The sequence below is a fragment of the Vicugna pacos genome, chromosome 7, assembly GCF_048564905.1.
Source record: "Vicugna pacos chromosome 7, VicPac4, whole genome shotgun sequence".
Taxonomy (NCBI): Eukaryota; Metazoa; Chordata; class Mammalia; order Artiodactyla; family Camelidae; genus Vicugna; species Vicugna pacos.
In genome coordinates, this window is record NC_132993.1 from 14,939,972 (window position 1) to 14,962,810 (window position 22,839).

General features: G+C 36.2%; 1 protein-coding gene across 6 annotated transcripts in view; it reads right to left on the reverse strand.

Annotated features, from left to right (window-relative positions):
* Positions 1–22,839, reverse strand: part of CHRM2 (cholinergic receptor muscarinic 2) — a 456,984-nt gene that overhangs the window by 191,254 nt on the left and 242,891 nt on the right. For all 6 annotated transcript variants that reach the window (XM_072964386.1, XM_072964382.1, XM_031674641.2 and 3 more), the window contains one exon: positions 10,524–10,615. The gene's annotated coding sequence lies outside the window, so the exon portion shown is untranslated. The remainder of the gene's footprint in view (positions 1–10,523; positions 10,616–22,839) is intronic.

Here is a 22,839-nt window from a genome sequence, read left to right on the forward strand (position 1 = left end):
AAAGCTAAGAGGATTTGTGGGTAGCAGACATGCTGTAACAGAATTGTAAAGAAATTCTTAAGACAGAAGAAAATTGATACCCAAAGGAAATTTGGAACACCAAGAATGAAGGAAGGTCAGTAGAAATGGTAAATATCACAGTGAATATGAGACTGTTCTCCTCCTATTTAGTTGCATAAAATATGGTTTGACAACTGAAAGCAAAAATTGTAACACTGATGAGGTTTTCAGTGTCTGTGGGTGTACTGCATAGATGACTATGACAAAGTAATGGGGAGGGTAAAGGGATCTATATGATGGTAAGGTTCTCCTTGAAGTGGTAAAAACATCAGTAAAGTTAAATCTGTGTATTTAAACACCTAGAGAAACCTCTAACATTTTTACAAGGGGAAATGCAAATTAAAACCCCATTGCAACACATCTACCTACTAGAATGGCTAAAATAAAATATCCTGACGATACCAAGTGCTTAAGAGGAAGAGGAGCAGCTGGAACATTGCTGGAGGGGATGAAAAACGGATCAGCCCCTCTGGAAAACAGTTCGGCAGTTTCTTATGAAGTTAAACTCCCATTTACCATGTGACCTAACAATCTCTCTTTCAGGTGTTTACACTAGAGAAATGAAAACTTACATTCACACAACTGTACATGAAAGTTTATAGCAGCCAAAATGGCCTTCAGTGGGTGAATGAATGAACACATTGTAGTATATTTATAGAATGGAATATGATTCAGCAGTAAAAAAGCAAGGCGCTATTAGCATATGCAACATCTTGGAAGAATTTCAATAGCATTTTGCTGACTGAAAGAATCCATTCCCAGAAAGTTACATTCTATTTACATAACATTCATGTAAAGAAAGAACTGCAGTTGCCGGGTTTAGGGGTAGGGAAGAGTGTGACTATAAAAGGACAGCAAAAGGGAGTCTTGTAGGGGGATGGAACTGTTCTGTATCCTGATGATGGTGGCAGCTACGCCAATTTAAATGTGTTCAAAGTCATAGAAATGTACATACACAAGTTGATTCTACTGCATGTTAATATAAAAAGCATATTTTTAAAAGGCAGTCATGCAGATAAAAACGAGGTTAAAATGAGAGGAGCCAAATGAAATCCATACCTCTGTGAGCCATCAAGACAATAATAGAGAATATCCTGTTATGAAAATATCTCTTGAACTTGTGAGCTCAGAGAGGGTAACCCAATAGTACTAAATTCACAGAATGTTCTTCATCTATTGGATAAATTAAATTAAAAAAAATCACCAGACCAGATGGCATTCATGCCAAATGTTTTGAAGGAAACTTTTTAATGAGGATGTGATTCCTAGCCTCTTGAATTTTTCCAGTCATAATCTGTTTCACCTCCGAATTTCCAGCTACCAGAGCACCTACATTCCTTTTTATTTTCTGGTAGCTTATTAACAACATAAGCACTTATAAATGTGAAATATAAATTAGCGATACTGGAGTCCAAAAAAGGAGGGATAATTTTAGATTTCCCTGATAGTTTTCAGTGAATGCTTGTTCATAAAAGGTATCCTGAAATAATTCTATCCTACATCCTGTGGAGGGGAGAGGCAAAGATGAGTTTCATAAAGAGCACTGATGTCTAGAATGCCAATCTCTTAGACTTCATGAAAACTATACATCAGAGGAGGAAAGCATCTGCAATCATGAAGTGAATTTAAGATATAATATAGTGTACACAGGAAATTGCCATAAAAATAATAGGAGGAAAAGAGAAAGGCTTTCTGAGTAACATAGAAATGAAAAATGGATGAAAAAAATTGAAAATCTTCCCTTTTAATTATGCCTTGTATTCATATTTATTCATTCCCTTCAGTGGAGAGAGGAAATGAAATGAGTAAATTTAAGTTTTGTTTAAAGTAAACACTGTTCTTTTGTACAATTATCTAGCAGGATTATTGAAGTAACCTTCAAAGGAGCAACTCCATCCTCCATTGTTACCAAGGGCTGATGTTTTTATAATCCTCTTTCCTGTTCTTTTTGACACTTCTATCAAAATCCTGACATGATCCATCCTGGAAGAAAATGGATTACTCAGACTTCAATAAAAATCATTTTTCCAATGTGATTGACCCTTCTCATTTGGTTGAGGGCTAGGGGCTAACAGGTAGCTGTTTCTTTCCCAAATGTAGGAAGATTCTGAGAGAGAAACTAATCAGATTTTGTTAGTGCTTTATTTCAGAAAAGAGATACACAGTTGCTAGGTGTGGAAATGAGAAGAAATGGGCATGGGAAGAGAGGAATTCTGATGACTCCAAAGAAAATGGCTTCCCTAAACAAATGGCCATCCATAAAAAGTAGTTCTCTGTTCCAGCTGCAATGATAGAGACTTTACATGTAACTTAAATTAATTCTCCCAGCAGTCTTATGAGTTTGGTGCAACAGCCCAAATAGCCACTCCTTGCAACACTTATGTGTCATCTACCCATTAACAAGTAGTGATGGGGCAGGTGAAACTTAACAGTTGTTCTGATGGGTGCTGGACTGAACATGGCAGAGAGAGTCCCTTCTCTTGCGGAGCTTATGGTCTATGGGAAAAACAGATATTAAGGAAGTAATTATGTTCATGTTCTAGGAGTATTCTAATGGGACAAGTAACCAAACATTGGGATGAGAGAAAAGACTTTTCAAAGAATTTATATTGAGTTTAAAATCTGAAGAATGAGTATCAGTTACCAGAGCTTGAGTGGATGCCTCTTTGATGTGATATTGTGGCCCACCTACCTCATCACTGTGCCCTCTGCTTAATTACATCATATAATCCATCAAGATATTGCTTCTGTCCTAAATAAGCTCACAATAACATGGTAGAAGAAGTATAAAAGTAGATACTGAGATCTGAGGGCACTGAACAAGACCCTAGATAGATCCTAACATTAACTCCACTTCCTGGTTAATAATTTGGGAGTTTTACAAATAATTATGTTTTCATGAATAAATTATTAAAATACAAGTATTTCTAGATTATAGATAATAATAACTGACACGAAGGTGGCAGATACTACCTGGTGCCAAGTCCTCTTCACATATTAATTAAATTCATTATTATAATTATCCTATGAGGTGAACACTTCCCATTATGTAGAGGAAAAAAATAAGGCACAGAGAAGTTAAGGAAATTCTTTGAGAACACACAGCAAATAGTTGGTGAGGTAGGATTAATACCTAAGGTTCATTTTCTTTACCTCTTAACCTCTACACTCATTTATCAACCAGTTGAAAATGAGACCCTATAATTACAGAACATAAGACAATTGTCAAGGAGAATTCAGGGGAAAATGGGGAAAAAGAGTGAAAGGAAGCAGAAAGAACCAGTTACTGATATGAGGGAGAAGAAAGGGCAAAGTAAAACTCCACTCTATTTCTTTATAAAACAAAATGCTGTCCCTAAGTAAGTGTTTTCATTTATATTAAGAGATACACTAATTTCAACTAGGTACAGATTGGTGGTCCAATGTGAAACTTCTTGGAGTAAAACAGTTCTGTAAGAAAATTTGAAAGCTATGGCCTTATCTTCTGAAAAATTCAAACATACACATGTTGACATATGCATCATTCTGAGGCTTTGAAATCCTGGAAGTTATCTATGAAGCTGACCATCTCAGGGATCCTCCTTGTTGCTGTTACCTTAAGTGTATGGAAATGATTTTATCAAAATGCAAAAGCCAGGAAGAGATCTGTCAGCAGTATTTAGAGTTTACCACAAGCAAGTTAAAGAGAATGTTCTAAAGATGCTAATGTCAGGGCAGCAATAGAGAAGAAGAATAATTGTAATGTTATTGTAATGTTAATAAATACCTGTTCTCCCTGTGTGGCCCTCACTCCTGCTACCTATAAGAAGATGGTCTGGCCATTAGTTTCTTCATTTTATGTGCTTCATTGAGTAGGAATTAGAATTTACATTTAAAAACATTTCTAGTGGCTTTTGTAAAAGCCTAAAAACTTTGCAACTTTTATGCTATATTTCTGGAAGGGGAAAGAGAAAGATGAATGACTTTGAGGGAAAGAAACAGGGACAAGAAATGAAATTACAGCTTGGGGTGGGCCCCCTTTCATGCCATTTCCCAAGAAGGTGGTCTTAGCGGTGGTGACTTCAGGGAGTGTATGGAAAGACAGGATCCTAAGCACTAGCATTCTTAGGCCTGGACGACTTTAATGTCCCAAGTATGTCACCAAACAGAGATGCCAGAGAGTAACGACTATGCAACCCTGGAAAATATGTTGCTCAGTGGTAACCCATATGAACCTAAGTCTCAAAGGGCCTCCTGGAATATTTTGTCCAAAATTATATATTAACACCTTTGTTTGATTGGCAATTGGAGAGGCGATCCCATCAATAACTTATACCAATTTAATTTGATTTAATGAAAAAAGTAATATTTTGGTATTGTACTTTGGCACACTTTGTCACAAAATGAACACTGGTGTTACAGAAGAGGTGGGGAATCTCATATTTGGTGAAGAAAAGTATTTTGATATTGTGTGGGATACTCGAATCAAATTTAGACTCCAATCATGTAAACCAAGTACTACAGTGAATATAACCATTGTAGAAACCTCTACTCTCGCCTCAAAAATAACCACTAGCCCTCACATAGTCCCCACTAAAAGCAGGAAGGCAGATACAAAGGCAATTTTATTCTAGTAGAAGTTAGACTATGGAAAGGAATATGGGAGAGGAACTAATGAGAGTGGGCCTTACTGTTTTCCAGTTTTCAAACTTAATTCTGAGAAACATGTCCTGAAACTTGAACTGAAAATGGAATTGGAGAAACTACCACGCTTTCTGAACACAGTCTGGGCTGCCCCTTTGGCATGATCCACTTTGATTCCCTTCCAGCTCCTCTCTGTCTGCTGTTATCTTCCAATGCACCAAATGTGCCTTCCTCAATTAGCATGCCAAGCTTTCTGGCTGACCCAGTGTCCTGGAATGAAATCAATGTTAATGGTTCCTGTGATTCTGGTTGTTTTTGCTTTATTGATGTTTCCTTCTCCCTTCATCCCACCTCCAAACTGATTTTCATTCTATTTGAAAACAACCCACAATGATGAATTATTTTGTGCTTTTCTGCAGTGGTAGGATTTAATTGGGTTTCCCTGGCTCAGTTCAATTCTTGGCACAAATAAGTCAAATCCTTGAACATGAGGGACAGACAGCAGGTAAGATGGTGAATAATGCTCTAGCAAAGTCTGCTGAAAACCATCATGTCACCCACATATCTCCTTTTATCCTTCTTTCTTTTTGTTTTGTTGTTTGTTTTTGTCTGTTTTGGCAAAATATTCCCAGCATTACATGGAGTAACATTTGGATACAGAAATGTTGCAAATAAAATTAATATAAAAAATAACTAATTACTTAAATATTCTGGTTCACAGAAAAATAAAATAGTATAAAACCTCTTTGCAACTTTATCTATAAAGAGTGTTGATAATATTTGGTTCTTCTTTCTATTGCCTAAAGAAGAGCTAAAAGGGAATGGCAAATGAACCATTTAATCTACTAAAGTGTAACAAGCCACCCATGATTCTGCTGTTAGTGGGAAGATCTACTGCTGATTTTTCTGGGCTTGTCACATGGCTGCAGTCAGCCAGCCTCTTCCTTGGGGCTGCAGGATCCAAGATAACCTTACTATTATGTCTGGGCTTGTCAACTGGATGTTCTTTCTCTCTTTCTGTCTCTGTCTTTCTCTTTCTTCAAGATCTTTTATCATTCATGGGTTAGGTGAACTTCTTATGATTATGCTGGAAGCATTTCAAGGTTTCAAAGAGAACCTATCCATCTTCTTGAGGCTGAGGCTGCAGAAACTCACACAATCTCATTTTATTGGTCAAAGGAAGTCATAAGGCCAGCCCAAATTCAAGGAACAGGGAAACACAATTCACCTTTTGACTGGAAGAATTGCAATTAAATGTGTGATCATTATTTTATCTACCACATTGAGCAAATGAAAATTTATATCAAAATTATACATCTAAATACCAACTTAGGCTTCATGAAGAAAGTAAATAGTTCTATTTATTTTCACATTTCAAGCTCAGAGTGTGGCCAAATAGCAGATCCCATTATCTGTGTGTTGAACAAGTACTGGTGCCTGTGGATGGAGAAAATGTAATAGTAGAATAATGATAATTCCTTATGATTGCCTGTGCAACACAGTTTATGGTTGTGTGAGGTCCTTTGTTGTGTGAAGTTAATTTGAGCAGATCTAGAAGAGTTTAATTTCAAGCTCTTTTTTAGGGGTCCAAAGTAAGTTTGAAAAAATGGCTGAAGGTATTTTAGACTGGGAGTGTAACATGTTTAAAAATCAAAAAAAGGTGGGAAGATAACTTATATGCAGAGGGCAGTCAGCATATTGTTGAGGGAATGCAGGACTATCAAAGTTGTTGAGCCGAGAAGCAGAAACTAGTGGGTTTTTTAAAGGCATGACAGATAATAGCAGATCCAATGTGACAGGTATGAGGAAGATGTAAAAAGAAATTACAGACTTTCAAGAAAAGCGGCTCAACACTTTCCTAGTGTGAAGTCTTTACATTCAAACACCGATTCATCCACTCAGACAAAAGTCATCACTGTGAAGTGCTAAATTTAAAGGGGCTACCTAAAATACCAAGGAAATTGCAGTAAAGGGAAAAAAAATATGGGAGTTTGTATCAGGCTTAAACTCTTTGCCTTTAGGCTCAAACCTAAAGAACCTCTAACCTCCTCTAACGTTGCTCCTCCCACTCTCAACACCCTCTGCCTGTCTGACCATTCTCATGTGTGCCACCTCAGGGTTGATGCTTCTCTGAGATTTTCCTTTTGAATTGCCTGCAGTAAATACCATCCTGTACTTTGCAGCCTATGAAGCACTGCTCACTTGTTGGCCATACTCCGTACCCCTAACCAGACTAAACATTCCTTAAGGACAGAAAGGTTGTCTTGACTTTCTCCTCTTTTTTGCCCTCAGTAATAGTATTCAGTAAAATTTTTAATTTAAAATAAACAGAAAATTGTTAAAAATTTTTTTCTTGCATAGTAATAATATGCATGCCTTTTATTTTCTTCTTTAAAATGAGTTAATATAAGCAAAGCATTTATACCAGTGCCTGACATACAGGAATTGCTAAATGAGTTTTTACTGTTCTTATTACCATTATCATTATTACGTGCACGTAATTTACAAGCTGATCAAATTAAGGCAACATTTTTTTCCTTGTAGATCCTCTGTAAACCATGGGCAGACTGGTCACCCGTACTAATTGATTTAGGTAGCCAATATTCATCATACATTTCACATATGCTAGGTTTGCATTTTCAGTGGTAAGCAAAGTAGAGATGGTTCTTACCTCCTTGGAGCTTACAGTCTGGGTTGGGGGTTGGAGGTTGGAGGAAGCACATGTTAACATAGTGAAGGAGCAAATAACAAATCTCAACAAGTATTATGAACGCACTATGTACTATGAATAAATACATAGGACAGAGGGCAACATACTAAAACCAGGTGGTCTTTCTGAAGAAGTTATATTTAAGATGAAGTTAAAAAATAAAATAATATTGATACATCTCACAGTGGTAGAAGAACAGCATAAACAGAAGGAGCCACATGGGGTCCAACGCATATGATGAAAAGAATGTAACGACCTATAAAACAGAAGAATTTCCAGTTCTTGGTCTCTGAAGCTGACAACCTGGGTTTAAATCTTGGCCTTTCCCTTTGCTAGCTGTGTGATTCTAAGCAGTTTACTCTCTGTGCCTTAGCCTTCTTGTTGATAAAAAGAGGTAATAGTAATTACCTCACAGGGTATTATGAGGATTCACATGGAAGTGATTAACCTGTTGGCTTAGCATACTATAAATTCTTTATCAGTATTATTGGAGAAAATTGGGATGGCCGACTCATTCATTCAACAAATATGAGTTGAGAATCTACTATACAATGCAAATTTGTTGGTGATGCTCCTGACATCACCTGGATCACTGGCCCCTGTACCTCTGGTACTAATCTCTCTCTCTCTTTTTTTTTTTCACTTTCACCAATCACTTCGTGTTATCTAGCATTTTCAGTAACAGTTCCTCGACAGAGTTGTTTGGGTTCCTAATGATAAAGGCTTACTTTTTCCATTTATACCATATCCCTCTCTTTCCCAAAGCTTGGGACTCTGTAAATGGCTCTTGGATGCAGGGAGGGGACAGGAGGAGCTGGATCAGTGAATTCTCATGAGGTCTCTCACTGCTTCCTCCAGAGCCTTGCAATGAACCTGTTGAGGCCCTGCCACCAGCCCGTGACTTCATCTTTACACAAGTTTCTCTCTGGTTTTGCCCTTTGTCTCACCAATCTTCTCCATGCGTCTCAGAAATCTCAGCCGCACCTCAGACACACAAGCCACAAGTCTTTCCTCCTCCAGTCCCAGGATTTTCTTCTGTGCCCTCATCAGGGGCAACGTGGCATGAAGGAGAGTTAATGCTTCTGGGATAATCTTGGACCAAAGGTTGACAGAGCCAAGGGACAGAGGCTTCTCTTCCCTCCCCCGCCCCTTCTTTTATGTTGACAACTTTTATAAGTGTTTCATCCGTTTCTCACAGCAACCCTAGTAGCAACTCCAGGAAACACCCTGATATTGGCTTCTCCTCATTCCCAGACTTGTCATCAAAGTTGCTTCTGGCGATAGCCTCTCAAATTACTACTTACACTCCAGCCCCTCAAATAATGGTCACCTCTCACCTAAACGTACTTTATATTTTCCCCTTCTTTCTTTTTAAAAATAGAAATATTATGTAATTTTAGAAACTAACTTAAGAGAGTCATTTGGAAAATTCAAGAGAAAAGAAAATACACACACACACACACACACATTCTTCTAGTAGATTTTAATCTCTCTCTCCATATATGTACACACACATCTATATATCTATACATATATATCAACATATGCATTCTTCCTCCACCAGTTCTTGTATTTAAAGGAAAGGAATGAAATTCTTTAGAAATTTGAGAATACTAACAAGTACACATTTTAAAAGTACAAAGCAAGTGACTTACTGATGCCTTCTCTCTGCAGCATTAACACAGTGGACACACACAAGGAAAAATGAGAAGAGCATTCTAAGAATATATTCAGTGTGAGTGTTCCTGATATACCACCTCAGAATCCAACGTTACGGATTCTGCTTTTTGCTTAGGAAATATTTATGAAAAACATCACAGTCCCCTCTGGACCTAACAGTACTTATTCTCACTTTATTTTCAAAAGTATAAATATTGTACAGTTCTAGGAGCTATCTTGTAAGAGTCAATTGTAAAACGCAAAACAAGAATTACTCACTCAGAAAATCTCTACAGATCGGCTATATTAGACAACTAATTTTCAACATTTTCTGAAATGCATGTGATTTCAAATAGCCTGTCTTTTTGTTTCCATCAATGCACTTGTAAATGCATGTTTAAAGTTAAATACATATACTTCAAACATGTAAACTATTATTGCTCACTATTTCTCATCTTCATCTGCTCTCTTGCTCCAAGACCTCTTCTCCAATTATCAAAGGAGATAATATTTTGATAAAATGAAAAGGTGAAGATAATTGAGTAAAAAATCAGGTTATGGAAATAGTGTGATTTTATTTTGTTAAAAAAAGAAAAAGATACATTTATGTATATGTTATTTATCTAAATCTGAGGGAGAAATAAATTATTCACCTAAGACACAGAGAGAGAGAAGAAGGAGCAGGAGGAGGAGGAGAAGGAGGAGAAGGAGGAGAAGAAGGTGAAGAAGGTGAAGGAGGAGGAAGTGGAAGAGGAAGAGGTTGATGATGATGGGGAAGTGGAGGGGAGATCCAGAAGGTATACACTAAGGTGTTAACACTAAGTATGCATTTTTATTATTGTTTATGGCTTTTGTTATATGCACTTCTTAATTTATTATGATACCTGTATATACCTTCTATCAAAAAATACACATAACATATATAGTATATGTTGTTAAATACGTTGTTATTAATAAAATATATATTGTTATATATGTTGTTTTATATATATATATATATATATATATATAAAATAACTCGAAGAAAGCACTGATTTGAGTTTTTTTTTGAGGCAACTGTTTTACTCTTCTGAATAAAAAAAGAAACGAAAGAAATACACAGTCTCTTCCTAAGGATAAATCAACTCAGATGCCAACAAGAGGTTTCAAGTTTACCTGCAATTTCCAAATTCATGAATGTTGAGTGGTCTCTAAATTTGGAAATCTGTTTTTCCCATTGCTAATAATAAATCTTCTGAACTATCCTACACAAAGCATCGGATACCCTAAATAAACACTATAAAAGTAACCTCTTTCGTTTATAGTTATGTTGTTTCAGATGCCCACAACCAATTTTCTCCCCTGCTTTGGAGGCCAGAACTCTTCATTTCATTCTTATCACTCCCAATTCTCTGTCAAATTTGGTAAATACTAAAAATAAAATAGGCAATTCATTAAAAGATGGTAAACAAATAATATACATAGTTTATACCTTCAAATCTTCTTTGATGTTTTCTTTGAGTTAGTTTTCCAGTCTGTGAAATCAAGGAGTTTTCCTTCTTCATATTTTATAAAGTATCCTCCCTTTAAAAAAAAAAAAGTTAGGAAGCAAGTGTATGTCATTGCTAATGGAACGATGGAGTCCAGATTATGAAACACATTCTCTGGGATTCCCAGAAGCCTTTGTAACATCTCTGGGTCATTTACCTTCAAGACCCCTACCCTCAACCTTACCCTCCTATACTCTATAGAAGGTCCCTTTTTAGGGCACCACTCTTCATTTTCATATAGAGTAAATAGCTTCCATGGTGAGTTTTGGAGGGCAGGCAGACCCAATAGCTTGCTCTGAAAGAGATTCCCAGAAATAAAGAGGTAAAGGATAAAGGGTCTTTCTCTCTCTCTCCCTTTCAATAGTAAGCATAGATTTCTTTCTGCAACTCAGAGAGTCAGGCTCAGAGCTGGGTTCCCTGAGAATGATGAGTGTGTGGGCAAAAAATAACTCTATTGTTTGTAATGGCTGACAGCCTTGCCAGACTGCTATAATGCATTGATACTTCAGAGAAGCAGAGAAGCAAGGAAACACTGTAAGAGTTCATTTACTTAATAGCTTACAGATTAATTGAGTTCCATACAGCCTTCAATGTTGTACAGTTTTCCTTATAACATATTGTACTATTTTTTTAAACAGTACAAATGAGTCTTTCTTGAATAAAGATAGTATTTTTTTTTCTTATTTTGGATTAAGTAGTTCCAACTGACCCGTCACATCAAAATCACATGTAGAAATTTTAGGCTGAAAAAAATGAAATTATATTATTCTTCTAACTTTAATGGAAAGCAATATTTCACCCTGTTGAATCCTCCAGTAATATAACCCAAACACAGAGGTTAACTTTTAAGAGTGCCTTTCAAATAGGAGAAGCTTGCAAATGTATTTCAATTTTTTAAAGAACTTCGTTATTTTTTTCATTCTTTTCTTTAACTGAGAATGAGGAAAAAATACTATTTGACTTTTTTTGGTCCTTAGAGAAGTTTTAGTTTTCTATGAGTTACACATTCAATGAATGCCTGGGGTGAACTGAAGTCAAAAAGTCATTGTCAAGAACTTCCTCTTCTATATATCCAAGACCTCTATTGAGTAAAGGCACTTCAAAGAACTGTTAAATAAGAAGTTAAACTGATGTCACACACTTATATCATTCAGAAAACAAAATTTGTGATAGTTATGTAAGGGTAGTCAAAATTCAGAGAAGTAAGCAATCCATACAGGCCAGAGTACAGAACCATCACTGACGAGATAACACGTACTTTGGGCGATGGGTTTAATTTGCTTATGTGGCGGGAAAGAGTGCTTTGTGACCAAAGTGCAGGTAGGGGATTTCAGGGAATGGTGGGTGGCAAGGAGGAAACCAGCCTGCCTGAATCAGGCATTTATTGTGAAAGAAAGGTGGGGAAGTTGGATAAGTTTGGGGTATAGATTGGGGAAGTAGACAGGAAAGGTATTGAGATTAAAAATAGGGCAAATCCTTAAGTACCCACCTGAGAGGTTCAGATTTGAACATTCAAGTGCTAAGAAGTTGATGTATTCTGAAAAATAAGGATTGCCCTCTCTCTAAAGGAGGGTGACAGCTAAGATATGAAATACAGGAAAAGGAAGGGAGAGACAGCTAGTTTAGATTTTCTCTACTGGTGATGAAGATGAAAGTGACAGACACTGAAATGTAAGCATGTGAACCACAGTAGGAGCAACAATAGCGCCACAAGTCACTGGAGAGTAAGAATCAGAATGAGAGATACCTGACTTTGACCATGGTTTTTTTATAGCACTAAGTGGGCTCTTGGCAGTTGAAACAATGTAGGAGGAGAGTTCAGGCAAAAAAGATTATAAAAGAAAGAGATCCTCTAAGCATGGGAAATTCCAATTTTTTTTCCTGTTATAAATGGCTGAGAAGATGAGGGAAATTATTGTCTATTTTAAATAAATCTATTTAAATTAATTTAATTAGCTAATTAATTAAATTAATAGTAATCAGTTTACCTTATTTCCTCAGTTCTCTGTAATCAGTCCATTAGCCCTCTTATTGCCAGATTAGACACTTTGCTAGCACCACATGGTCACCTATTAGTGTTTCCTGTCTTGCACTATGGATTTTCCTACCTCCCTCAACTTTTCTAGCACCTGCTGTGCTATTCTTCACATTTAGTGTTCCTCTCTCTCTCTCTCGCTGTACCACACTGTACATTACTAATGTTTTACTGTTCTCATAATTCTACTCTTATTTGGCTGAAAAACATCCCTCCAAAAGATAATGTCAGAAATTTTTCATTTCCAACTTTTCCATTTTTCTTCTCTGAGCTCTTATTTAATGACTGAATTGAGAAGATGAAAGAAAAAAAAAACCTACATGAGCTTTATTATGCAAATGTCTTCACTATAGTTAAATTACTGTCTCTAAAGATGTCCTTTCAATTCCCAAAGAATTAATATTTTTCACTTCTCCAGGCTGAATTCCCACCCCTAAATGCTGAAACCTATCACTTCTTGCCTCTTCTGAGGTTTTGTTTCTATCACAGATAGTCCATCTACTCCTATGTAAATTTTAGCTTACCATTTATCTTTTGAAAAGAAAACACAACACAATTTACTGAGAGAAAACATTTGTTCTATTAGTCAGTGGGATTTTAAGGGTTTGGTTTCCATTTTCCAATTTCTATCAGGGATTCTTATTCAAGACGGTTGACTAACCATCCATGACTACCTGTCCTCCTTCCTCAAATCTCACTCAAATGTGAGAAAACTCTAAAAACCCAACTTTGCACCATTAAATCCACTGTACCACTGCAAAACCAAAAATGATATGGTTAAATTACCAGAACACTGAGGAACTTCTTGACAGCATAACTTATGTAATCTAAACAACAGATTGTTTATTAAACCCAACCAAGCTTAGTTACCTGCAATTCATGACAGATTAAAAATAAAAGGACAACCAAATAAGTAAGTTTACTTAGCAGGACTTTCAAAGTTCTCCAATTCCATAAGCAGCTAGAACTGGGAGTAGGACCAGCCCTGGCAGGTGGTTAGCAGCTCGATTAATTCAAGGACTGGGAAAAGTTGGAGCAGTCTCTCAAAAAAGAATTTTCCTAGAAGATAACACTAAGTAAACAGCTCTGCAAGTAGAACGGAAGTTCTGCCCTTGGAGACTCTGCATGGACAATGAGTCAAGAAGAAGCTGCTATAGTGGATAAAAACAAAAACAAAAACAAAATACTGTCCCTGTAAATTCCCTTCTCCTTCTAAAGAAAACCCAACCACACACAAACTTTCTCACCTTTTTTATCCTTTCCCCTTCCCTTGCTCTCAGCCAGTGACCTTCATAATCAGGGTCAGAATTCACTGTGGGATAAAAAGCTTATTACTTTACCTGTGTTTTAAAGACACCTGAATGTAACATGTTGATACATCTGGGCTGTTACAATTAGGAACAAACTAAGACCTCAAACAACTGAGGGAAAACAAAAGTTTTCAGATGGAATAAATAAAGCCCCAGGGAAAGCTAAAGTAATAAAGGAAACAGAAGGTAACATCCAATATAGGATATTTAATAACCTAAAGATTCTAAAGAATAGCGTAAAGAATAGTGTATCTGTAAAACAAGAACTGGCTACAGTTAAATAGAAGTCACGAAGTAAACTGAGTTCTTGAGAATTAAAATGAAACAACAAAACCCTTCAACTTCAGTGTTAATAAAGTAGAATAAGGCACAGCTGCAAAGTGATATTTGTCTTAGAGACTATATACAGAGGCATGCCTCAAAATTAAAGAGATGAAAATTATGAATGAGAAGTGAAATTATGAGCACACAATTAATAAACATGGAAAATGAATCCGCGAAGTCAAATAATCATTCCAGAAAGAAAGGATAGAAAGAATAGAGTGGAAGGAAGGACTAAAAGTAGAAAAAAGTTATCATCCAGAAGAAATATATGGTGTACTGAGCACAATTGTCTAAAAGTCACCCAAGATGTTGCTGTAGGTTCCCTGGACAAATCGGCTTCTTGTACTCCTGTAGGGTGCGTTGCACCAAGCTTGGCTTTCCATAATGAGCCCAAGTCCACCAAGTGCTAGGCAGGTGGTTTCCCAGACAACTCTTGTGAACAGCTGGCATCATGACTCCAGACTATCCAAGCTCAAAAAATATTTTCTTTCCCTGAAAACTCTGTCCTACTTGCACCGTAACAAAGCAGATACACAGGGGGAAATGACCTTCAACCGGAACTCAGACTCACACTGCGGGCCAGAAGTAACTCAGGTCTCAGAACATTGCTCTGCAGCTGGTGGGAGAAGGGGAACCCTGTGCCTTTGCTTGCTTCTCCTCCTGTTGAGCCTGGTCCTGTGTGTTGGATGAATCCTGTGCCTTAAGCCACACTAAGTGATGCTGTGATATATCATAGAAGGGACTCACCAAGCACAACAAATTCTCAAGTCTTCAGAGAAGAGGATCCACAAGATGTTTTATAAGATTATTGTTTATTTAAACATATTTTGGAGAAAAGATATGATCTTCAAAGATTAAAAATAAATGCCTATATTCCCATGTTTTTGAATAGATTACATTATAGAACCAGTTAATCTTATATTTAATAGAATTCCAAACGCATTTCATGCAAAAATTTTAAAGGAGCTCAATAGGCCATTTTAAAAATTCACATGGAAGAGAAAATGTAAATAAACAATGAAAGATTTTTGTGCAAAAATATAATGTGCCATATTAGTGGACACTGTGCTTTTTTACCCAGATCCCTCCTGTGGACTGAAGGACACATTCCTCCTGCTGACCCAAGTTCTGCCAGCAGACAGCACCCAGTAGGTGGTCCTCTCCAGGACCATCTCTCAGCTGAAAAAAGGACTTCACCCAGAGTTTGTGTCCCTTCTAAGAGGCAGCCTGCATCCTGTTACTGGTTGAGCAGGAGTATAATAGCTTAGCCGTAACACTCCAACTTGGATTATCGCTGAGGGGCTATCCTTTCTTCAGAGTTCCCTGTGGGGTTAACTGTGGCTTAAGGTGATATCTCAAATACATTTTCTCCCTCTGCCCATTCCTGTATCAGTCTCCTCTCCACAGATGCTGATCACTGGAGCACTCACTAATAAACTTCCAACATATTAATCTCCATCTCAGAGTCTGTTCCCAGAGAACCAGACCTGCCCTATCACATGTAGATATCCATCAACAAGCAAAATACAGCACTTTAAACACACTGATACCAATATGTCAATAGACAACTGAATCAGGAAGAAACAGGAAGTAAAGAGACAGCCGTGTACACAAGTATACCAAAGTGTGGCTTTGGTATGCCACAAAAGTGTTTTTTTTTTTAATTAAAATTTAGCTAGGAAATTATGGACTTTTAAATAGTTGGAGATAGTGGTTGTCTACATGTCAAAGGAAAACATAATATAGTCAATTCTCAACCTTGTATAATACATAAAAACAAACTGCACATAAATTAAAGATGCAGAAATAAAAATCAAAGTATGAAAACAACTAAAATTAAGCATTAGACTATATTTTGTAAGCTTGAATGGGAAGGGGGGTGTTAGCATTAAGTCTTCCCAAACAAAACACAAAATTCAAAGGTCATTTAAAAAAAAAGATTGTCAGATTAAAAATTTTTAATTTATTTTATGCTTTTACATTTTGAAATAATTTCAAACATATGCAGTGTTGCAAAAGGAACACAAAATATTACCATATATTCTTTTCCCATGCTAAAGAAAAAAGTTGTCTAAGAATATTGCACAATATTTAGCAGATTTGTTTTCACAAAGATATGATTTAGCAATTGTGAAACTAATGTATTTGTATTCTAAGACTGAGTAAATACATTAAATATGTTGTAGATAATGAGAGCCAAGTTTCTCACAGTCAGAGGAAAAGTGTATTCTGGTGGGAACACTAGAATAAATGCTGCGGTAATGGGTAGTATTAGTAATAACTCATGATTATAGATAGACAACCACTCAGGTCTGGATTTCTCCACGGGGCTCAATTCTTGAAAATTAGATTTCATTCCATTTCTGTTATCTTGAGTCCATGTTGTCCCACCTTTCCCCGATGTCAGTTATTTGCCATAACTACCTTAAGTGTAAGTGTTTGGAAGCTCAAATCTTCCCTTAGAAATTTCTCCTTGTAAACTCAAAGGAATCGCTAACATTTGAAGTCAAATGCAAAGTAACAAAGTGAAGTAAAATATTCTAGACAGTGTTTATGAGAGACATTAGGAAAAAGTGCCTGCTCTAATCTCACAAAAGTGTTTCATAATAAAAATTACCAGCTTTGTCCTTAAGGATAGGTTAACTTTTAAGTTCTCCATCTTGATTAATTTTCCTTTCCTCAAACCCACAGCCTTGACCTCAGCTAAAAATGTTTGTCTGCAACATGTGATTATACCTGCCTAACCTTTTAGAACAGGGATGGATCCAATCAGATTCTCTTTGTGAAAATAAAGACCTAGAAACTACAAATCAGACTGTGGTGAGTAGTAGAGAAGGGATTTGGAGATTTGGACTTTGGGGCCATGGTAGGCATTTTGGCCCATGTGTACTGATGAGGCTCACTGTAACACTGTTGGTACTGAGGACAGAAGTGACAGAGACCATGCATTTCCAGAAAGAGTAAGTAGCTAGAAAGTATATTTACTTGTTGGCTTTTCGTGTCTGGTAAGGCCTAACTACATCTATAGCTAAGTTTACCTAGATGTCCATAAATCTTTATAATGCTGTCCTTGCTTAAGCTATCCTGAGTGGGTTTTTGTTTCTTAGAACTAAGCAATCATCCGACAAGACAATGTATCACTGTTAAAACTGAAGTAGGGTAATGAAAGAAGTCACTGCAAAGAGGATCTTTAGTAAATAATGTTTTGTGAAAATCTATCGTGTTTTCAGTCTAAAGGGTCATATTTTGATAAGCAATATTAGTTTAAACCATTTATAAATACATTTATAAAATACAAAATTTAACAATAACTTATATTGATGGTAAAATAACAAGAATGAATTCTCTGTGCTGATGTTTTCTCTATAGTTCATTGTGGAATTTATTTCTTGATGTATATTCTGGGCTGCTTTTAGACTTTAACTCAGATGTTGTCAATAAAGAAAGAATACAAAGAGAAGTGTTTCAAGAACTTGGAAATCGAAAAGATATATATAAATATGGTCTTCAATGGTCCTACCATACCCGAAAAAAATCTGTGTTCAATATAACCAATATAACTCTCTAATGCATGCTGATAACCTGGAATCAAAGAGCTGAGAAATACTAAGCTGAATCTAGTATTATGAAAAGGATATTGTCAATAATAACTTTACTAGAAGGTACCCTTTCCAGAATTCAGGGGGAAAAAATTTTCCCCTTCCCTTAAAAAAAAAAAATTAGCATGACTTGGAATGTTCTATGTTCTGATCAAAAGCATTTTAAGCAAAACTAGCTAGACCTGAGGAACCAAAATATAAACAATTACCGAATAATTGAGGAAGAAGCTTAGTAGGGTTAGGGAATTAGGGAGTTGTATCTTAAGAGTCATTTTAGAAGATTTGAAACATGCAGATAGTGACAATCTATTAATTTTCCTTGTAGGCTGCCTAATTTTTTTCTACTTAGTGTTCAGCAAATGCAAAGCCAACTACCAAACACTCGGCTTTGAATATTCACTCATCAATAGACAATTATCTCTGACTGAGGCTAGGATGAAAACAATCCAAGAAATAAACCACTATCTTACCCTTACTCCATTCTTCACTTTACCTGCACTCTCTCCTGGGGATGACCCTTTTAAGCACTTAGTGATAATTTTTCAAAAACACACACCCACAACTCCACATAAAACTCTGCTTAAAATATTTCACAAGGAAAACTCACTTTTCCATTATGGCTAACCTATAAACTCAAAGTCAATACAATAAGGAATTCAGACAAGCAATAACACTAACATACAATATAAATTACATTGATTTTGTGCTGGATGTTTACATTTTTTGTAACAAAATTAACATATGCATTCTTATCCTTATTTTACAGATGAGGAAACTGAAGTTCCAAGACATTACATTTTACCCAAGGTAACATAGTTAATTAGACACTAAGTGATTGATTCAGGATTTTAAAAAAAGTCTTTTAAAACATAAACTATCCACTCTTGCCTCTGTCTAGGAGCTACTGTAGAAGTACATTGCAGTAAGTATTTTGCTAGCCGTATTTTTTTAGATGATCTATTAATTAGTATAAAGTAGTAAAGAAGGTAAAAAAAGTTAAATTATATCTATATTCATTTTACAAATTTGAAATGTAAGCTTAATTATCATTTTATAGAAATTCATTCTTTATAATTCTGGTGTTATTAAAAGTTGTCTACTTTTAGAATGACAATGTTGGTTGTCAATTTGTCGGAAGTTTATCTTCCCTAAAATATGATCATGTAAATTTCATGCTAATTTTTACATGTGTTGAAACTGTGCCTTTTGCTCTTATTTTATGCTGCTGCATATCTATAACTCACAAAAATGTATTAATGTCTCAGAAATACTTGAGAAAAACATAAAATGAGTAATGAAAGGTGTAACATGAATTATACAACTCAGAATCTTAAATTACCTCAAGCATGAGTGTCTGGTATGAAAAATAAATTTGTTAATATAGTGATAAATGTACAAATATGAATATTTGCATAAATACATATAACAGAAAATTACAACCAGGATATATGACAGTAAATATCTGAACATTAGATATTATGAGACTGGAGAGGTGGTTGAACAACATTGGCATAGAGACAATGAAGCCTCCATAATTAAAAGTTAGAAAAAAAAGGACAACATAAAGGCTTTTTTCCCTGAATTAGTAGAAAAATATAGTTCAGTAAAAAAAATTAATTTTGAATATAAAGACAGAAAAGAAACTAAAACTATAGTTATATCATTCAAAATTGTAGTCCTGAGACTTAAAACAAGTATAAATCACAGTATGACAAGATAATTTGCAAAATCAGATAGAAAATTAAGAATCAATGCTCTGTTCAAAGAGAAAACTGAAAAAGTTATTGTACAAATTCCCTTGTTAAATGATGCTATTGGTTATCACATACTGGGAACAACATACATTACAGAAGAGCAATTATTATCACAGGATCACTGCGCCAGATAGCTTTGTTTCTAGCTGTTCAAAACCCTTAATATGACTCTACTCTTGCAAATATGTGGTACCTGTTTCAAGGAGATGCTCCTGGTTAGTATTTGATCTACTACTAAAATTCCAAACCACTGGGAAAGAGATATTTCATTAATTTACAAGTATTTCATGTGCCATAACTTAGCTGGAGAAAGAGGCATTAATGCTAGTGGTCATGGGGATTTATCAACATGTGAGCCAAGAAAGGGGATTTCTGTATGAAGAGAAGATGCTGACTACGAATACCAATCTACACACAGTTTTATTCACAGACATTGGTTGGGAGTCAAAATTAGGTTTCTGGATCATAATTTGGTGATGAAAGAAACAGTAACCATCTTAAATTTGCTCAAAGAATTTTCTCTGGGTCTGTATTTTTTCAACATGCTGCGTGAAGAAATGGGCAACAAATACAAACCTACTTTCCCCAAGGCTAGTGTACTTCAGAGTTAAGGATGCTCATCCAAGTCCAAAGAATGAAGTATGGGATAAAATATTTCTTAATGAATGATTCTAATATTAAAAGTTAAAGTGGTTTTTGAACTTGTGGCTTGCCCAGGTGGCATGGGTTAGTGATATACTCAGCATGGTGCAGAGTACAAGTCTGTTATTTAAGAATCACAGTATCATTTTTAATATTGAAGATAAAGGAAGAGTATACCTCAAGATAAAAGTCCATCTGAGGGTATACTAGTCAGAATTCTCCATAGAAACAGAATCAATAGAAGGTCTATCTATTGAGAAGGACTGATTTCTTATGAGGAATTAACTCACATAATTATATAGAGGCTGAGAAGTCCCACATTTTGTCCCCTGCAAGTCTGTAAGCTAGGGACCCAGAAAAGTCAGTGGTGTAATTTAGTCTGAATCCAAAAGCCTGAGAATGAAGGGAGCCAAAAGTGTAAATCCCATCTGAGGGCAGGAGAAAAAATGAAATGTTCCAGCTCAACAGTGAGGCAGAAGAAAGGGGCAAATTCCTCCTTTCTCCACCTTTTGCTCCATTCAGGCACTCAACAGATTGGAAGATGCCCACTCACACTCTGCCTTACTGAGTCCACCCATTCAAATGCTAAATCATCCAGAACCTCACTGACAAACATACTAAGAAATAACGTTTAACCTGGGCATTCCTTCGTCCAGTCAAGTTGACACGTAAAATTAACCAACATAGAGGATTAAGTTAATAGATTGCTGAACATTTTATTTATTTTTACCTAACTCTAACTCACTAAAAAAAAAATTAAATATAAATTATTAGGAATATTTAAAAATTTATGTACAAATGGTACTATTACATCCTGTTGAGTGCTGAATTCTCCCAAAGAGTAAACTACAAATCTATTTGCCATTATCCTTTGTGCTAACTAGTCAATCTAGAAGCTTTTGATTGAAGCAAATCCACCAACTTGGCATCCAGGGAGGAGCACTGAAAGGAACTGTTGATTGCACTAGAATCCAACTAACCAGAGCCACCTGACAGAAGCAGCACATTCTGGCTGCCTTTCCCAATGATCTGCAATTACAACTTAAGACTTTTTTACTTAGTAGAAGTGAATAATAAGAAATGCAAACAAAACCTGATTCTTTGTTCACTCTCCATCACTCTCCTACATGTACAGTACGGAGAGAATCCCTATGGCTGGCCATGTATTCACTCTGTAATTTTTAGATTAACCAATTGAGAAGAGAGCCTGTGGAAGCTTCAGAGTGTTCAGCTATCTTTGAGCAACTCCCTCCTAGAAGGGGCTTCAGAAGAATAAGTTAAAAGTGCAAAAACTAATCCAAGGATCTTATGATAAAGAAATAACATAAATGACAAAACAAGCCAGAATATTTGGGCTGGAAGGGTTGTTGTACATCATCTATTGATTTTTTTTTTTTTTAGAGATCCAGAGGGTTTAGTCTCTTACTCTGGAACACACAACTGGATAAAGGAAAATCAACTCACTGTTTTGTTCTGTCTCAAAGTTCAGTACTCATTCTACCTTACTCTGCCACACTTCTTTGTATTTTGTTTTCATTTAGATTGTTCTTCAAAGGTACAACAAGTATTTTCCTGAAGATGCTGTATAAATTCACTTAATGTAATACTAATCACGTTGTAAACATATGAGATTAACCTTTACACACACACACACACACACACACACACACACACAAAACCCTATCTTGAATGTTTGGTACTATAAAGAAGTCTAAAGTAGTGGAAATAATTATGTAACCTATTTGAATCACGCATTTGATTTGCATGTATTGGTACTGTTGTCTTGACCCTGCTGAGTTTTCTTGCTTTCTTCATGTGTGACAAGAGTCCCCTGCAAAGTATCTTGAGTTCCAAATGACTTTTTCATGGACACACTGTTGATGCTGCTAATGTGTTCTGTTCACTGGATACCATGACTGCCACTCCCATCCATGGCACTGGCCCCACACGTTTTGGACATTAGATTTACCCAGGAGGTTTCACAAATCTTAATGTCCAGTTTGCAACCGTCATCAATTAAATCAGAATGTCTAAGGGATGAAAATATCAGGCTTGGGTACTTTTTCAAAGACCCTAGATGATCCGAAGCACAGCAAAGTTTGGGAGCCATTGACCCAGTCCCAGGAGCAGTCAGACTACTCAAGCTACACAGTGGCCTATGGGGTAAATGGAGTAGAACTGTTTTCCCCATTTTTTCTATTATAATCTGTTTGTGGGTGCTTTGGTTAGTTTCTTCTTGGCTCTCAGCCCTGCACATGCCTTTTTATTTTCTTCTCTTTTCTGACAAAGATTGGAAGCCTCCAAATTATTTTCCTGGACTCCTTTGTTAGCTGGGTTTTGATTAAATTCTGCCAATGGGAGGCACTGGCAGCTGACTGGAAATGAGGAGGAAGAGAAAAATACTGTTTTTTTTTTTTTTCCTGGTTCTGACTCTGGCAGTTGCTGATCTATCAGCACCAAGTCCAGCAGTGTTGGAGGGACTGCAGGCTCCCGGCTCCTTGCTCTGTGGTTGCAGTAGCTTTAGTGTACCCCCGTGTGTCCTGAGCAACGCCACTTTGCTTTTCACCCTAAGCAGCTGTAGCATCTTCTTGCAT